Below are 19,377 nucleotides of genomic sequence, written 5' to 3'. Positions count from 1 at the left end.
AACAACAAGCTGGCAAACACTCCGTGGGTGAAGCAGTGAAGCAAACAGTGAAATGCTGGTGTGGGATCAAAATATGGACTTATGGATTTTCTTTGCCTCTGCCTCTAATAGCGTTGGAGAATTTTGAATTGACACCATCTAACCAGGAAGCTCATTAATTGGAGAAGACTTTGGAGTAATATTCATTCTAATTTTCTAACCAGCATTCATATTGGAGGTAGCCTGCATTTCAGCTCAAAATGTTATTTCCAAAAACCTTTAATTGAGAACTGGGACTTTAATATAAGTCTGGAACATGAAGACAGTTGTTTAAGATAGTAAAGAAGGATTTTTTTCTCACAATTCATGTTATGTTTTATTCATTATACAACCAGAAGAAAATGAAACTATTGAAATCATAGCCGCATAGTTGTCTGGTAGTGTTTGAGAGACTTATGCAAAAGACAAGTGATAGCTGGCCATGATTAAAGACTTTATTGATGTTTCTGCCTTTTAGATGATTCACGTGATAACAGCCACTACTGAATGTAGTTTGAGTGGCAGTTACTGGTCAGTTCTTTTTACAGACAGACATGCAAATAATTTTAAAACAAGCTCTGGGAACACAGGGTAAAATAGGAGGAAATACATCACAGGTGTCTGAGAAATGAAGGCTGTTTAGATGTGAAACTGTACCTTGAGAATTACATCAGTTGTCAGTACTAAATGTCCATTTGGGACAGTGAAGGAAAGATTTTGACAAATCTCACAGGTTACTGCTACAAGATGCAGAGAAGGCAAATGTTTTGCAAAGCATTAAAATTAATGGAGTGAGATTTAAATTCCTCAAATATTGTTTCAGAGTTAATGGGCTTTTCTTCTGATGATTGTATGTCCAATTTGATTAGTTTCTGCTTCCTTTCAGTCTTAATAAAAGTAAAGGCAAATCTCTTCAGAAAGAGGGCCAGGACCCATCAATTTATTTCTGGTTGCTACTGCATTAATGTTCATCTTAATTAAGATTAACTTCTGTGATATTTGTGGATATAAAGATATAAAATATTATAATATGTAGTTTTGTAGTCCTGCAACATATGCTTCAAAAATCTCCAACTAAGTCAAAGAGATTCATTTCTGCCATGGCTTTGTGGGGAAAAAAAGTTTACAGTATTAAAAGTGAAATTCTATCTCAATATCTCAACGTAAGAGAGTATATATGTTATATCCTGTGACAAGATTTGAATAGTTTTTGATTTTATAATCTCCTACAATCCAATCCATCATCCCATTCTTGATCTTAAACAGTGAGCGTTAGCCCCATTAAAATTCAGGGTCAGAAATCTTGAAAAAGAGGGTAATTATATCACTCGCATGTTTGGTTATATTGGGAAAAGCTGAAACACATTGGAGCTTTGAAAATAAACTCCTCTGTGATTCCTGGTCTCAAATCTCTGCATATGCTGACTCCAAGTGAGATGCCACCACTGGCACTTGTCAAAAGAATTAAATCCCTTTAAAGCTTGTTTACAGCTAAGCACTTGTCATACTGTTCCCCTGTGGTTCACGGCTGGTTGGGTTTTCTATCGCTCTGCATAAGATTTAATTTCTTTCTGTTTATGTATGTACTTACACATGCAGGTGCAGAGCACCCAGCTGTTAGGAACCTGCAGTGGCATATGTAGAACACATAAAAAAGGAACTGCAGACAGTCTTGCATCTAATGAAACAAATTACAAATAGTATGGATTGCTATTATAAGGTAATTTATAGAGTGAGCAAGCTTTAGAAACCTCCAAGGTCTCTTACAATGATAAAATGTTTGTGATTAATGCACTAAAAATACATAGACCTATATAATACATAAAAATGTATGAAGGATCAGATGTATCGTGTTACACCACATTTATTTGATTTATGATTAACATAATGATTACGGCCATTGTGCAAAAATATTTTCTGATCTGCAGAATGAAAAGATATTTCAAAACTACAAGTTCTTGTAGTATAGAATAAAAAGGAAATGTTGCACTTATGTTGTGTCTTTCACAATCTTAGCAAATAAGCCAGAAGATCAAGAGAACTTCCTCCCCTTTTAAAAATAGTATTATAAGATCTTATACATCTACCTGAGAGGACAGATGTTGGGACTTGTTTTAATAGTTCACCCACAAGGCAGTATGTCTGAAGTGCAAGACTCCCTCAACACTGCACCATGAGGTCTAGATTTTGTGCAGAAATCTCTAGACATTGATTTGAACCCACAAACTTCTGATTCATAGACAAAATTGACTTAGAAAGTGATACTGAACAACAGGAAACTATCTGCAAAGCTATTAATGATTGTAACCAAGTAGGCAGATATATGATTTAGCAACATAACAGCTTGAATTTCTATGGCCACCTTTAGGTTCTCCACAAGAGTGTTGTCAGACAAAGTATAAGACCAAATCACAAAAGGAGCTGTCAGGAGTGATGGTCAAAAGCTTGATCAAAGGAGGTTTTAAGCAGCATCTTAAATGGTGGAGAGGGAGAATAGTTTAATAGAGAATTCTAGACCTTAAACTATAATCAGCTAAAGGCATGGTTGCCAATGATGAAATTATTAAAATTGAAGCAACAGAAATGGCCAGCAATACAGAGTTCTTCAAAGAGACTTAATCTGCATTAAATGTATATTGGTAATAATAAAGGCATAATGGAGTAATTTGAATGCTTGCTAAATTTTTCTGAGTATAAAGATGATGTACACTGAAGCTTGGGTCTCAATCTTTTTGGACATTGATAAAATGTATTAAATCCTTTTGTAAAAGTTGATCCAAAATATTTCTTCAACATCTTCATGATTGTTCTATGTGTTGTAGTGTCCCTTTCTATACATAAGGCATCATAATAAGTTGCAACACTGGAATACCCTGTTGTGCAATCAGGACGCATAAGAATGGGTGATAAGCAGTTAATTAATACAAGAAACAGTCACTTGGCACCTAAAGCCTATCAATATTATTTTTTGTCAATCAAATAGAGAGTATTTCAGAAGATGCTGCTTTAAATTTGTTCTGTTATTTATCCTGAAAGTCAGTCAGAGGTGTTTTGATATTTCGTGTTTTGTGCGTGACTGACCTCTGTGAAATCTGAGTTTCCTGTGTAATGGTATATGTCCGACAGTGGAAATAGTGTATGTTCAGCAATATAAGCTAGTCAGGATGAAATTATTTTCCTTGCGTTGTTTTCAGTGTATAATTAAAGATACAATGATCAAGCCCAGAATCTTTCATACTTCCAGACAGTTACTGAAATAGCCCTGCAAAACTTTCAGATGCAACCTAACAGGAATCTTTCCCACTGTTCCACATAGAACAATATACACAATTTTCCCTCTTCTTGTGTGAAGCTAACTGTTCAGCTCCACTGCCAGCAGTAGAGCACCAGTATCAAATTTAAGGTAGCCATATGCCATCAGTGTTGGTAGACCATTTACACATGGGAAGGAGAGAGTAACATGGTCCAATCTAATCTTTTTCCTGCCTAATATCTTATTGACGTAATTGTCCTTAATGATCACTTAGTACTAGTCAGGAATAGCTACACTTGGAAGCTAAACTGTCAGTACAACTCAAGACTAGTCTTCAGGGTGAATACCTCAACTGGTTGATTTTTCTTCTGCTTAGTGCCATGGACACTGAGCAGAACCTTACTGAGGCTTGCATGATGTGGGTTATGGTGAGAAATGTGGCAGAATAGCACAAGAAGTCACGCACAGCTTGCCTCGATATCTGGAATAACTCACCATTACCTTTTAACAACGTTCAGGATGTCAAGGTGTGATTCCCATTGGGCAGCAGCAAGTTGCCTATTAAGAAAGATTATGGCTGCTAATGACATTATTAACTGCAGTTCTCACCTCGTTAATAGGTAGCTTTCTATTGTAGCAAACTAGACACTGAAAGTTCTTGACATGGAAGTCAGAGCAGGTAGTTGGTGACTTCAGCTCACTGCTTGCTCTAAAGGACCTCATGCAGACACCACTGCTGATCTAGGAGAGAGGTTGTCCTGCCCCTACACCCTGTTCAGCAGGACCTCATGTCCCAGCCCACAAAGTGGGATGACTGTTTCCCTCCATCTGCACATCTGGAGCAAGTATCAGGAACTGTGCAGGAAAAGTCAGGCTTACACTACTTTACCAGGTGTACCATGGATTTTTAAAGATAGTGCAGGTGTAGGGCTACCAGTAAATTACAGCATAATCGCTGAGTGGCAAGTTGTTTTGGGAATAGCGCATGGGAAGATGAGGCCCGAATTGGATGTGAGAGATGCCACAGGGCTGGAGTAGATGGTTAATGTGACAAGTTGGAAGATGCAACAAGAAAACTCATCAAACCTTGAGGCAGAAATCCCTCCAGAAAGCTCAACTTGGATTTTGCCAAAAAAACCTAACATTCAAACTTTATTTACTGTTATCATTGTTGGTAAAAGCAACAGCTAATTTGCACAAAGCAAGGTTCCACAAAAAGTAATGATGTAAATGAACAGAGTCAGAAATCTCACAACACCAGATTAAAGTGCAGCAGGTGTATTTAAAATCACCTTCATCATGTGATATCCGTCCCAAATCAACACTGATATCTCAACATCATGGTAAATGAACAGATAATATATTGACGCAGAAACAGAAATTACGAGAAAATTTTAGCAGATCTAGCAGCATCTGTGACAAGAAATCAGTTAACGTTTCAGGTCCTTCTTTAGATAATCTATTGTTATTTAAGGGATCAATATTGTCCTAGACACAAAACCACAGAAGATTTCAGGTGAATAATACAATCACAGGCAAATAGTATTAGATGAGTGTATGTACTGGTTGGTGCAGATTCAGATCATATTTCTGCCAACACTTGTCTCACATTCACCTGCAGATTTCATTAAAACATACAATAGTGCTTCAAAGATATGAAAGGAGAGATAAAATTTCAGTAACAGGAAGCCTCTGGTTCACTTCATAATTCTCAATCACCAAATCAGGAACAGCATTAACGTTTCCACAAAGACAAGGCAAAACATTTCATATCTGTCCTTGGAAACTGCAGGTGGCATTGTTGCCAAAAGGAGTCAACAAAATAGTAAAAATTAAAATATTATGAAAAGGTCTTTATAGACTGAATTCAACGACATCAGTCTTGCTTGTTCAACTTTCTCCCGTGGAGAAAGAGATGAAGACTTGGGAACTTGGGGAAGTTAATGGTCACATCTTGGGGACAGTCCATATCACAGCAGAGGAGGTGTTAGATGCATTAGAATGTAAGAAAGTGGATACTTCTCCTGGTCCTGACCAAATATATCCGAGAACAAAGCAAGGGGTTAGAAAAGAAATTGTGGGAGTCATGGTTGATATTTTTGCATCATTGTTAGCCACGGGTGAGGGCTTGGAAGACTGGAGGGTAGCGACTGCTGTGCCCTTATTCAAGAAGAGCTGCAAAGAAAACCCTGGGAGCTATAGACCAATAAGCTTAACATCTGTAGTGGGTAAGTTACTTGAGAAGCTTCTGAGAGATAAATTATACGTGTGGAAAGACAGGGTTTGATTAGGAGCAGTCAATATGACTTTGTGCGTGGGAGATCATTCCTCATAAATTGTTAGAGTTCTTTGCTGAAGTGACCAGGAATATTGACAAGGGCAGGGCAGTAGACGTAGTCTATATGAATTTCAGTATGCCTATGATAAGGTTCCACTTGATAGGCTGCTCTGGAAGATTAAATTGCATGGAATCTGGGGGAGCTGGCAAATTGGATACACAGTTTACTTGATGGTAGGAAACGGAGAGTAATAGTGGAAAAATGCTTATCGGACTGGAGGCCTGTGACTAATGGAGTGTCTCAGGGGTTGTTGCTGGGCCCATTACCATTTGTTATCTATATCAATGATTTGGATGAGAATGTACAAAGCATGATTAGTAAGTTTGCAGATGACACTAAAATAGGCGGTATCATTGATAGTGAGGAATGTTATCAGAAATTGTAGCAGGATCTTGATCAGCTGGGGAAGTGGGCCAAGAAATGGCACATGGAGTTTAATGTAGATAAGTGTGGGGTCTTATATTTTGGAAAGTCAAATCAAGATGGGAATTTCATGATAAAGAAAGTGAGGACTGCAGATGCTGGAGATCAGAGTCGAGACTGTTTTGCTGGAAAAGCGCAGCAGGTCAGGCAGCATCCGAGGAGCAGGAGAATCAACGTTTTGGGCATAAGCCCATCTTCAGGAATGAGGCTTGTGGGCTGGGGACTGAGAGATAAATGGGAGGGGGGTGGGGAATGGTAGGGCCTTAAGGCATATAGAAGAACAGAGGGACCTTGGAGTTCAGGTGCACCGTTTTCTGAAAGTGGAGTCACAGGTAGACAGGGCAATGAAGAAGGCTTTTGGCACACTGGCCTTCATCAGTCAGGGCATTGAGTATAGAATTTGGGAAGTTATGTTGCAGTTGTACAGGACATTGGTGATGATATACTTGGAGTATTTTGTTCAGGTTTGGTCACCTTGCTATAGGAAGGATGTTATAGAGTCATAGAGATGTACAGCATGGAAACAGACCCTCCATGCTGATCAGTTTTCCTAATTTAATCTAGTCACATTTGCCGGCACTTGGCCCATTTCCCTCTAAACCCTTCCTATTCAGCCTTTTAAATGCTGTAATTGTGCCACTTCCTCTGGCAGCTCATTCCATACATGCACCATCCTCTTTGTGAAAAAGTTGGCCCTTAGGATTCTTTTATATCTTTTCCCTCTCACCCTAAACCTCTGTCCTGTAATTCTCTACTTCTCCACCACAGGGAAACGATCTTGTCTATTTATCCTATCCATGCCCCTCATGCTTTTATAAACCTCTATAAGGTCACCCCTCAGCCTCCGAGGCTCCAGGGAAAACAGCCTCGGCCTGTTCAGCCTCTCCCTATCGCTCAAATCCTCCAACCCTGGCAACATCCTTGTAAGTCTTTTCTGAACCCTTTCAACTTTCACAACATCCTTCTGAAAGGAAGGAGACCAGAATTGCATGCAATATTTCAAAAGTGTATTAATCTTAATAACTTTGAAAGAAAATACAAAATGTTCCAGCAGTTTCCCTCACTGTTGACTACTATTGTGAGCAGCTTCAGAGATTCATTGATTCATCAATTCATACAGTGCAGAAAAGGCTCTTCAGCCTATCGAGTGTATAAGATCATGAGAGGAATGAATAGGGTGAATGCACTCAGTTTTTTTCCCAGGGTTGCGGAATCGAGGACTAGAGGGTATCAGTTTAAGGTTACAGGGGAAAGAATAAAGGGGAACCTTAGGAGCAACTTTTTTTACACAGGGTGGTACTCATATGGAATGAATTGCAGAAGTTGTTGAGGTGGGTACATTAACAACTTTTAAAAGACATTTGGATAAATATATGGACAGGAAAGGTTTACAAGGATATGGGCCAATGCGTGGAAATGGGGTTAGCATATATGGACATTTTGGTCAGCATGGACCATTTTGGCCCAAAGGGCCTGTCTCTATGCTGTAAAAAAAAATCTAGTTAATGGAAATTCGATAATGTAGCTCCTTTGCAGAATTCCACACTGAACTTCATTGTCTTAGTACCATTTAGGCTTTGAAGCAGATTAGAGAAGCTTTTCTACTATAGAGTAGAAATAATATTGATTCATTCAACAAAATATCTATATACAAATATAATAGAATCTCAATTTGGAAGTAATTCTTCTCCAATTTGATTGTTTCGATTTTTTTAACAAAGTATTTTAGCCCTGTGCAGACTTAAATGAATTGGAAATGCTCTGTCATAGTGGCTGTGTAAATACAATAATAGATAAACATAGTTAAGTAATGTAGTATATTACAGAATGTTCAAAAATGAATCAAGTTCAATGAAGTATCCAAAATTGTTTTGAGACTAAATACTGTTCTGGCCAATTTCACATTTGTGATGTAATACTGAGAATTTTAGGTATGGGATACCATGGTATTCAAAGACAAGAGAAGCTAAGTTTGAGAAACACCTTAAGTTGAGTGTATGATCAGATGAGGAGGTAAATGCTATTTAAAAGTACCCAATACTAGAGAAGCAGAACAGATGAACAGTTGAAAGCAGAGCTGAGAACAATATATTCCATGCTATGATGCTAAAATGACAATCTCCTTACCCAGTCCCTGCTGATTTTAAAATTTAACATTGAATTGGAGAGTTTACCTGCTATCACAAATGGTTGGATCAGTCACAATCCATAATGTAACCTTTAGTCAGGTTTGTTGCCTTAATTTTCAGGTCCGAAAAAAGATCTTAATGTGAAAATAATTCAAGATAATATACAGTCCTAAACTACAAAGCATCTCAGACCTGAAATGATGGATTTTTATATCTCTCTATACATAGGTAAAGGTAAAGTCACCATAGTCCCAGAGGATAATAGAGCCGCTGCCATTAGAGAGAGACAGATGACTGATGGTGAGTTTAACCTGAGGGTCACTGTCCCTCAGGTGAGGAGAGGTGGGACCGTCATGATAATTTCAGATGGCACAGAACTTGAACCTTTTGGCAAGACTCTGCATTGCAAATCAATATTAAGTCAACTGAGGTAATGCCCACCCCAAAAGTACAGATGCCTCCCAACTTGCTCAGTTTTACCAGCTTATTTTTATTTCGAGCTGAGAAAAGGCGTCCCAAACCTTCCAGTCAATATGAAATGGTCATTCTGCCAACAAACCTTTCAACCAGCATTTCTAATTGGATTACTAATCTGAATGGACTAGCAGTGTTGACAATTGTGATGTTTAACCATATTTTTATTCATTTTGTTTCAACTTCTTTAACTGAATCAAGCTTTCTAAAGTAAAGCAATAAAAAACTACTGCTCTTTGCCATCTGCTCCATGATGTTTCCCAAATCAGCAGTCAAAAAGCATGCCTGATAGACAATGGTTACCAAAAATAATATTCGGGCGTGTAAGATGCTAATGAAATCCAGCAGTGACACAGTTAATATTGTTGTCAGCAACTCAGAGTATGTAACATTTACATTCTGCACCAAGCATTAAGTAAGATTCTGTCCTTGAAACTGTGGACATGCATATCGATTCCAATTCCAATTTTGCTCTAATTAGAATAATAAAAGTTGTCAAGAGAAATCCTAATGAGTAAAAGATGTCTGTGTCCTGGTGGGAATATCCCTTTCTATGAAGAGCAAAATGCCTGTATGTCACCACTTGATTGCTTAAGACATTTGTTCAAAAATCAGTACGATCTGAATAATATCAATAATTCTTTAAAGACATCATAATGCACATGATGTTGCTAGCCACTTTCAATACAATCTATGTAAGTGAAGATGGAGTAATTGGATCCTTTTTATCAATTCAAGCTTTTATTTAGGTTTGAATAAACTGCCCTCCAGATTAAAAGAACATAATTAAAACAAATTCTTAAAATTTTAAAGTTGGTTTTTGTTTGAAATTAATAGTCAGAACCATTGTACATGATTTTGTGTACAATGAAAACTGGCCAGAGACTAGCGATAATTCCTTAGATAGGAGTTATGGCCCAGGAAATGTGTTTCACCAGCTGGTATATGGCAGTGTTTATGCTCTTCACAAGCATCTTCAATGCATCATTCTTCTTCATAATCATCATAACCTTTTATTCCTTTCTCCCTTTCTCCTCAAAGGCATCTATGTGATTTCAATCAACTACTGGCAGTGAGTTCCACATTCTCATAACTTTCATGAACAGGAAAGCCAAAGCATTTCTAAATCAGTGGACTCTCCACATGTGTGGGATGGTTATATCGGATGTCTAGAACATGGTGCTTGTAACTACAAGGGTGTCAGTTCAATCTCTGTACTGCCAAACTTAGCTTGTATTTTTAAAGTAGCTCAATGAATTTAAGGAGTACTTGGTTATGTACTCAGAGAGGTTTAATTGTAATACTATGGAACAAGGGTAAGAAAGTGGGATTAGGCTGGATAACATTTTTTTGACTGCAACGACCAGAGCCAAATGGTCTCTTTCTATACTTTAAATTATCTGTGCTAATATAAAATGTGATTTTTGTTTAATCTATTCAACAGTAATAGGAGTTTCATGAGAGCATTTTTTAACATCACTTAACACCAAGCTACACTTAAAGAGGTACTGCAAATAACCAAAACCTTGGTGAAAAGTTAGCTTTCAACTAATATTTTCATTAGAGGAGAGAGAGAAAAGTGAAAAGCTTTAGAGAGGGAAGACCAGAACTCACTGCTCAGCAGCTGAAGACATGGCCATGAGTGAGACAGCAATTAAAATTGGAGATTTGCAATATGCCAGAACTGAAGGAGGAGGAGGAGATTACAAAATAGGGAGGAGGTAAAACCATGGAGAAATATGAAATCAAAGATGAGAAATTTGCAATTTGAGGTGTTGCAGGAGCTTGAATCAATATAGGTCATCCAACATTGGAATGATGGTGGGTAATAGATATTGAATTTTAGAATAGTTGATCAGGTCAGCGTTGAAATAGTCAAGTTTAGAAGCCTTGAATGATAGTGACAGAACACCTTAGAGCACAAGCAATTTTATTTGTGCTGTATAATTCATACAACGTCAAAGTATTAGAACAAAAGGAAAAGATTAAAGCAGCTGAATCGTCTTTAAGTTTAAATATCTTTTGAGTTTATTTTGTAAACATAATGTCCAATTGGATCGTTTACACAAATGACCATTAAGAGTAATTTTACTTTGTTCGCATCCAATGGGACAAAGGTATGCCATCAGCATTCTGATCCTCCAAGTTTAGACAAAGAGAAAACTGTTGTCTCTGTTGTAAACATTGCTTAGTCTACAATTAATCATAGAAAATTATATTTACATAACCTGTATTTCTAAATTCATGCAAAGTTTAAAAAAAATCTTCCTTCCTGTGAAGAGGAAGGACTGAATTACATCAGGAAGGACATGAATTAAGTCAGAGCTTACTTATGTGAGCTCTGACACAGCAGCGTTATTCAGACACCAATAACAACTCTCAGAATACAATTGCATACATTGAGTTGTAGGACACAGGAAATAAATCACCATACAGCGCTAGGAAGATTTAATTAAGAAGTCGGAATGATGAGAAGGTGATATACCTCCTGTCCCAGGTTAAATGATTTTCTAGTATTGCACAACTCAGAAATTAGCAATTCTATTAACACATGCAAAACAGTGGAATAAAATAATTATAACGTTTTCAGAACACAAGGTGACAACGGCAGACAAACACAATCAGCTGAATGGTTTCTCAATTCCATGTGAATCTTGAATAAATTTCAGCTTATAAGTTGTAATTATTGTAAGCAAAACCTATCCAAACTGATGAATGATTATATGCCAATCTTAGTTGAACTGAGTGTGTTTTAAGGCATTGCTTCAAAAAAAAATCAATGTTTATGCTTTTTAGCCCCTTTGACTGACAGTTGGAATTTCTCTTATTCTTTCATGGGATGAGTATTGCTGGCATTTCTGCCTTTTGTTGCCCCTCCCTAGCTGTCTTTGAGAGGGGATGGGCAGCTCACACCTTGAATTGCTGCAGTTCATTTAGTGCAGATAAACCGACAGTGCTAGGAAGGGAGTTCTAGGTTTTTGACCCAGAAACGACAGAGCAAAAGCAATATTGTTGCAAATCAGGATGGCATGTGGCTTGGAGGAGAACTTTCATCTGTTGTCCATGTCCATTTCGGTGGTAAAGGTCATAGATTTTGACAATGTCACCTAAGGAAGCTTAGTGGGTTGCTGTGGTGCATCTTGTAAATGATACATACTGCTGCAATGGTGGAGAGTCTGTCATTCAAATGCATACTTTTTTCTGGACAGTATCAAACATTTTGAGTTTTGTTGGAACTGCAGTCATTCCAGCAAGGGTGCATTTTAAGAATAAATGTTTAGTTCCTCCTCCACAGACATTCAGGGTGTGCAATTTGCAGGAATACTCCTCACTTGCTCAAACGGGTGCAGTCCCAACAACACTCAAGAAGCTTGACACCATCCAGGAAATAGCAGCCTCATTGATTAGCAACACACCCATAAACATTTAGTCCCTCCTCCATTGTCACCCAGTAGCATTAGTGAGTACCATCTACAAGATGCAGTACAGAAATTCATCCAGACTCCATCAACAGCACTTCCAAACCTGAACCATCCCCAACCAGAAAGACAAGGGCAGCAGATACATCGGAACGTCATCACCTGCAAGTTCCCCATCAAGCCACTCACCATCCTGAGATGGAAATATATCATTGTTCCTTAAGTGTCATTGGGTTAAAATCTTGGAACTCCATCCCCCATGGCATTATGCGTCTACCTAGCACATGGATTGCAGTAATTGAAGAAAGCAGTTCACCACCACCTTCGCAAAGGCAATTAGGAATGGGCCATGAATGCTGGCCCAGTCAGAGATACCCACAACCTCTTTATTTTTAAAAGTCCTGATTTCTACCTTATCAATGGAAGTCAGAAGGTGAGTTACTTGCCACAAAATATCCATGTTGCTGCCAAATTATATACAGCCTGAACCAGTTAAGTTTATGGTCAGGATTTACGATGTTGGGTGTTCAATTATATTACCGCTGTTGAGTATCAAGATGAGATTGTTAAATTACCTGTTGTTGGAGTTGGTCATTGCCTGACACTTGTGTGGCATTAATATTTCTTGCGACTTAACAAGCCTAAATGTTGTCCAGATCTTGTTTCATGTGGTCAGGAACAGCTTTAGTGTCTGAGCAGTCAACAATGATACAGAATATTGTGAAATCGTCCAAAAGCATCCCCATTTCTGAGCTTGTGACAGATGAACAATCATTGGTGAAGCAGCTGAAGACGGTTGGACCAGAACACTACCTTGAAGAGCTCTTGCACCCTGAGATGGTTGGCCTCCAAAAAATACAACAATCTTCCTTTAGCTATGATTTCATGATGAGTGGAGAGTTTTCCCCTGATTCTTACTGACTCCAGTTTGGTAGGAGTATTTGATGCCACACCCAGTTCAAATCCTGCTTGATGTCTAAGGTAGTTACTGTCACCTCAGCTTTGGAATTAATTTCTTTAATCCACATTTGTGCCAAGGCTGTAATGTGGTCTGGAGCTGAGTGACCATGGTAGACTCCAGTGTCTTTTGCTGTATAGTTGCTGTTTGATAGTTATATCCATTATCAGTTTGTTAATGTTTGAAAATAGATTGATGAGGCAAGGTCAAACCTGGGCAATTTTCCATGCTGTCGAGTGGATACCAACAAACTGATTTTCTAATTGAAAAATACAGAATATTGAATGGCCTGGACAGGGAAGATGTTGGGACGATGTTTCCATTAGTAGGAGAAACTAGGACTCAAAAGCACAGTCTCTGTTGTAGCTCTACTAGAACAGCTTGGCTAGGGCATGATTAAATCTGGAGCACCAAATCTTTAGTACGACTGTCATAAATCGTCAATTTATCCTGTACCTTCAGCCAGGAAACATCACGTTTGGTTTCATGATAACTATTAAGGAACCCAGGAGCTACTAAAATAAGTACAAGACTTTCCAGAACCAGAAGTGCCAGCAAATTCAAAGGAAAGAAAGCAGTTTATAGAAAAATGAAGTTTGGGGTCCATCAAAGAACCTGTAAACTAAAGAAATATGTTGAGTGGAAAGAGCGCTGGAAATCCAGTCAACTTAGCAACAGCAGTAACATGCGTGGATTCTTCAGTCCAGTCAAGACTTTTGACACAAGATCTACCCCACTGAGAACTAAGAATGAAGTGACAGAAGGGCAATCAGTACTCATTGAAAGAGCACTTTGGTGATCTCCTCAAAAGAGATTTAGTCCTTGTTAAGAGTGCCCTTGAACACATTCCACAGCACGTTACATGCCACCAACTGAGCAAAACAAGAGGTTGACAGCTAAGAACCAAGAACAGCTAGCTGGCACAGATGGAATCCATGCCGAAATACTGAAATGTAAAGAAGCACTTTTGACATGAATGTGTAACCTTGTCTGGAAGAAGGAGAGCATGCCAGCTAATCTCCATGAGGCTATAATTGTGGCCATCTTCAAGATAAGAGATAAGACTGAATTAAGTAACTACAGAGGGGTGTTTACGGGGAAGGTCACTGGAAAAATTCTTCTCAGTTGCCCAATCCATTAACTGAAGAGCTTCTACCAGAGTCACAAGGAGGATTCTATCCATCAAGAGGCACAATGGACATGATTTTCACAGTAAAGCAAGCTCAAGAAAAATGCAGAGATTGGCACTGGCAACCTGGCCTTCTTTGACCCCACAAAGGCCTTCAATTCTGTTAACTGGGAAGGATTATTGTGTACTCTCCTTAGATTTGGCTGAACATAGAAATTTGTCACCATCCTCTTCCTACCGTACAGCAATACGTAAACCTTAATCCTCACCAATAGATCAACTGCAGACCATGTGTACAGACTTGATTCGAGCAAGGCTGTATCATCATGCTTAAATTCTTGTCCATCTTCTTTGCTGGAGTGCATTTTCTCTACAGGACAGGTGGGAAAATGTTCAACCTACAACGCATGCAGTCAAGAAGCAAGATCATCCCAATGTCTTTGGTCAGACTGGTTTATGCAGATGATGCTTGCATGTGCACACATTCTAAGGGTGACCTCCAAACCATTGTTGATTTATTCACAAAGACATATGTGAGAATGGTGCTTAGGTTAGCATCTGGAAGACAAGGATCCTCTACCATTCTGCTCCCACCACCCAATATTGTCTCCTGACTTTTAAGGTCCATAGCAAGCTACTGGACAATGTGGATCAAATCCCATACCTTGGAATTTCCTCACAATGAGGGTAGACATTGGCGATGAAATTCAATATTGCCTCCAGTGTGTCAGTGCAGCCTTTGGCCCCAGGAGAACAGAGATTTTGACAAAAACCTGAAAACTAGCACCAGGTTCATGACAAAGACATTGTACAGCAGATAGCTTAAACCCCGAAAGAAATATCATTGGCAATGCCTCCGCAAAATCCTGTTAATCCAATGGCAAAATAGACACTCGGATATCAAAATTCTCTCATGGGCCAGTATTCCAAAGGGCAGAGTCTTCAGCCATCTCCTTTTGTTGTTTGAAATTCCCTCCCTCAACTATTTTGTTTTCCTACTTTTCACTCCATTGTAAAACCTTTCGAGAATCTATGTCAATGCCCATACTTTCAAACATTCTCCTAAACTAACTGTGTTGCCACTACTGTTCAGTGTTCCATCATTTGTGAAAAGCCCCAAGCTATTTTTCATATTAAAGCTACTATATAAGTGGAAGTTATTGCTATCTTATAAACTTGACAGATGGAGCAAACACACACTGGGCGAATAGGAAGCCAGCACTGTATTTTGAGAAGACGCTGAGAAATTTCACTCTGGTTTTCTACTGAGTATTACTATATCTTCAGTGATTACTTTTAACCCTTTTTGCAAGATTTTTGGTTTCTAAGTTATTAGTTGCTACGTTTATAATTTTGAAAATTAAGTTTTACAGTAGGGATTTCTCACTTGTGAATTTACAGCAGTAAGAAAAAGATGAAAGTGGTTTAGTTAACTTCAGAAGAACACAGTCCACACTATGATATCATATTTACATGATTCTGAACAATTATGTAAAGTCAGAGAAAGTAGCCTTTGCAAATTCTGCTTCATGAAGGAATTGTTGACAAAGATACATTATTTTGTAGACTCAGAAATTCAACTAGTTCCTGCTGCAGAGACAGCATGTCAAGGTCACTACAGTTCTGAACTTATGTATCTGGCTCAGTGCAAGCTGTCACAATGAAAACTATCAGTATCAGTCAATCTGTACCTCATTGGCATATCAAGCAGCTGACTGATGAATTGTTCACCAGGGTAAAAACTATCATTACTTCCACCAGCTGAATTACAGAGCTGTGCAATTTGCTCTGTCTGACATGATTTTCCCAAGTTCAAGGTACTACTAGTGACATCCGGAGGGCTCTATGTACCCCTGCAATTTCAAACCCTTTGTGAATGCTGGAGTTCCCACCCTATCAACATGCAGATCATCTGTGGTGGTTTATGTGATGCCACCTCTTCAACTTCTTTAAAATGCAAGTCCTGTGCAGTTTAGATCCCAAGATACTAAACTTGTAAAGTACACAAACAGGGCTTTTGGGTTATAAGTTTATGCTTTTTCTGTATCTTCACCTGCTCCTTTTCACACATGCAAGTCATATCCAACTATTTAAATTTCCTGGATAGCGTTGACTGTGTTGATGCTTCCTATGACTATGTGGTCTGTGAATTAAAGACTTTGTGAGAACTGCAGAATCTGTGCCTTCATTCTCAGGGAGACATTTGGAAACAAAACAAGACATATTATAGCAGAAACCATAATGCACTCTTCAAATAGAAGATACCTAGCAAAATGTGTCATTATGTTCTTCTGCACTGCATACATGAGAATGTGGAAGAGAACAGAGGAGGAAGAATAAATATAAAACAATGCTACTAATATTCAGGGGTGTCTCTGGCTAAAACATAGCCTTCTCCAAGTACGTACCGAGTTACCACCACAGCTGGCTAACGTTGACTAAGGAATCTAAAGTATCAAGGTCTTCAGTTGTGGTTTGTTCCTTTTTGTTGTATGACACTTTGTTTTACAAACAAAGAGATGGTGGAAGTTTCAGAAACATATAAGTGACAGCCAGTTTGTCACATTGCCTTATGTGTTGAGAGTGTGGAGACAAACCTGCATGTCTCAGCGTGATTGTATTGTAAATTTGTTTTATGAAAATATTCTTCCATATTTTGGTCGTAAAATATCAATGCTTGGTTGAAATGACAGTAATAAAGTGTGTTCTACAGTTGCATGTAGATAATAACAAAGCTTAATAAACATCTGCTGCATGGAAGGATTATTTTACAGCCTTAGTCACGTGTTAAAAGCAAAATAAAATCTCAGAGCCTGCAGATTTTGTCCACAACCTTGCAGTATAATATTAACAAACCTTGCTGTGGTAAACTTTGAGGCTACTCCCATTTGCCCAGGATTCATGCTGTGATTAGATTTACGCTGGTTGCCCAAAATATACAGGGTGACACCCTGTAATGTCAGAACATTCCAATTCTCCTTTGCTGTGGGTTCCCTGTTCCATTAACACCTCTGAAAATCCATTTGAAAGTCATGGTGCTTTGCCACTTTTTTTAGTCACACTTCTTTCTTCTTTAAAACAGAAGTATTTTTATTTATTCACTCGTTGATGTAGGCATAATTGGCTGGCCAGCATTTATTGCCCATCCATAGCTGCCCTTGAGAAGATGGTGGTGAGCTGCCTCCTTGAACTGCTACAGTCCACATCCTGTGGGTGGACCCACAATGCCATTAGGGAGGGAATTACAGGATTTTGACCCAGCAACAGTGAAGGAACGGTGATATAGTTCCAAGTCAGGACTGTCTGGGCTTGGAGGGGAACTTGCAGGTGGTGGTGTACTCATATATCTGCTGCACTTGTCTTTCCAGATGTGTAAAGAACTGTCTAAGGATCATTGGTGAGTTTCTGCAGTGCATCTTGCAGATAGTGCTGCTACTGAGTATTGGTGATGAAGAGAGTAGATGCTTGTACATTTGCTTTGCCTGAATGGTATCTAGCTACTTGAGTATTGAAGGAGCTGCATTCATCCAAGCAAGTGAGGAGTATTCCACTATATTCTGACTTGTGGATTGTAGATGGGAGGTCAGTTACATGCTGCCGTATTCCTCGCCTCTGAGTTGCTCTTATAGCCACTGTGTTTATGTGAAAAATCCAGTTGAGTTTCCAGTCAATGGTATTCCCATGATATTGATAGTAGGGATTCAGTGATGGTAACAGAATTAGACTGCCTCTTATTGAAGATGGTCATTGCATTGCATTTGTGAGGCGCGGATGTTACTTGCTCACCTGTTAGTCCAAGCCTGGATATTGTCCAGATCTTTTCGCATTTGAACATGAACTGCTTCAGTATCTGAGGAGTTGGAAGTGGTGCTGAAAATTATGCAATCATCTGTAAACGTGCCTGCTTCTGACTTTATGGTGGAGAGCAGATCATTGATGAAGAAAATAAAGATATCTGGCGCAGGATACTACTCTGAGAAATTCCAGCAGAGATGACCCGGAAATGAGATGACTGACCTCAAACAACTGCAGAAATCTTCTTATGTGTCAGATATGACCCCAATCAGTGGAGAGTATGCCCCCAATACTCTTTGATTCAAGTTTTCTGAGTGTTCCTTGATGCCACCCTCAGTCGAATATGGCCTTGATGTCACGGGCTGCCCCTCCCACCTCTCCCCTGGAATTTAGCTCTTTTGTCCATGTTTGAACCAAGGCTGTGATGAGATCAGGAGCTGAGTGGCCCTGGTGGAACCCAAGCTGGGTGTCACTGAGTAGGTTTTTGCTCAGCTTGATAGCACATTTGAGGACACCTCCCACCACTTTACTGATAATCAAGAGTAGACTGATGGTGCAGTAATTGGCTGGGTTAGATTTTGTCATGCTTTTTGTGTACAGGACATACCTGGGCAATTTTCCACATTGTCAAGTAGATGTCAGTGTTGTAACTACACTGGAAGAGCTTAGCGAGGGGAGCAACAAATTTTGGAGCACCAGTCCTCAGTACTATTGCTGGAATATTGTCAGGGTCTGTAACCTTTGCAGCATTCATTATCTCTAACCGTTTCTCGGCTGAAGACTGGTATCTGTAATATGGACCACAGGAAGAAGCCAAGGTGGATCATTCACTTGGCACTTCTGGCTGAGGCTTCCTGCAAATGCTTCAGCTTTATCTTTTGCACTGATGTGTTGGATTCTTCCATCATTGAGGATGGAGAGATTTGTGGAGCCTCCTTCTCCAATAGTGTCCACCACCATTCACAACTGGATGTGGAAGGACTTAGATCTGACCCATTGGTTGTTGGATTGCTTAGCTCCGTATATCACTTGCTGTTTCTATTGTTTGGCACACAAGTAGCCTCCAGGTTGACACATTATTTTTAGGTATACTTGGTGCTGCTCCTGACATGCCCTCCTACACTCTCCATTGATCTAAATCTTGTAGGCCATGGGTTGCAGATTGTGCTGGAGTACAGTTCTGCTCCTGTTGATGGCCTGTAGTGCCTTGTGGATGCACAGTCTTGAGTTGCTAGATCTGTTCGAAGTCTGTCCCATTTAGCACAGTGATAATGCCAAACAAGATGACGGAGGTTGTTTTCAGTATGAAGGCAAGACTTCATCTCACAAGGACTGTGTTGTGGTCACTCTTATCAATACTGTCATGGACAGGTCCACCTGCAGCAGGCAGATTGGTGAGGGTAAGGTCAAGTATGTTTTCCCCTCTTATTGATTCCCTCA

Source organism: Chiloscyllium plagiosum, chromosome 36 (assembly GCF_004010195.1).
Source record: "Chiloscyllium plagiosum isolate BGI_BamShark_2017 chromosome 36, ASM401019v2, whole genome shotgun sequence".
NCBI classification, from domain to species: domain Eukaryota; kingdom Metazoa; phylum Chordata; class Chondrichthyes; order Orectolobiformes; family Hemiscylliidae; genus Chiloscyllium; species Chiloscyllium plagiosum.
Note: the sequence above shows the minus strand (reverse complement) of the source record.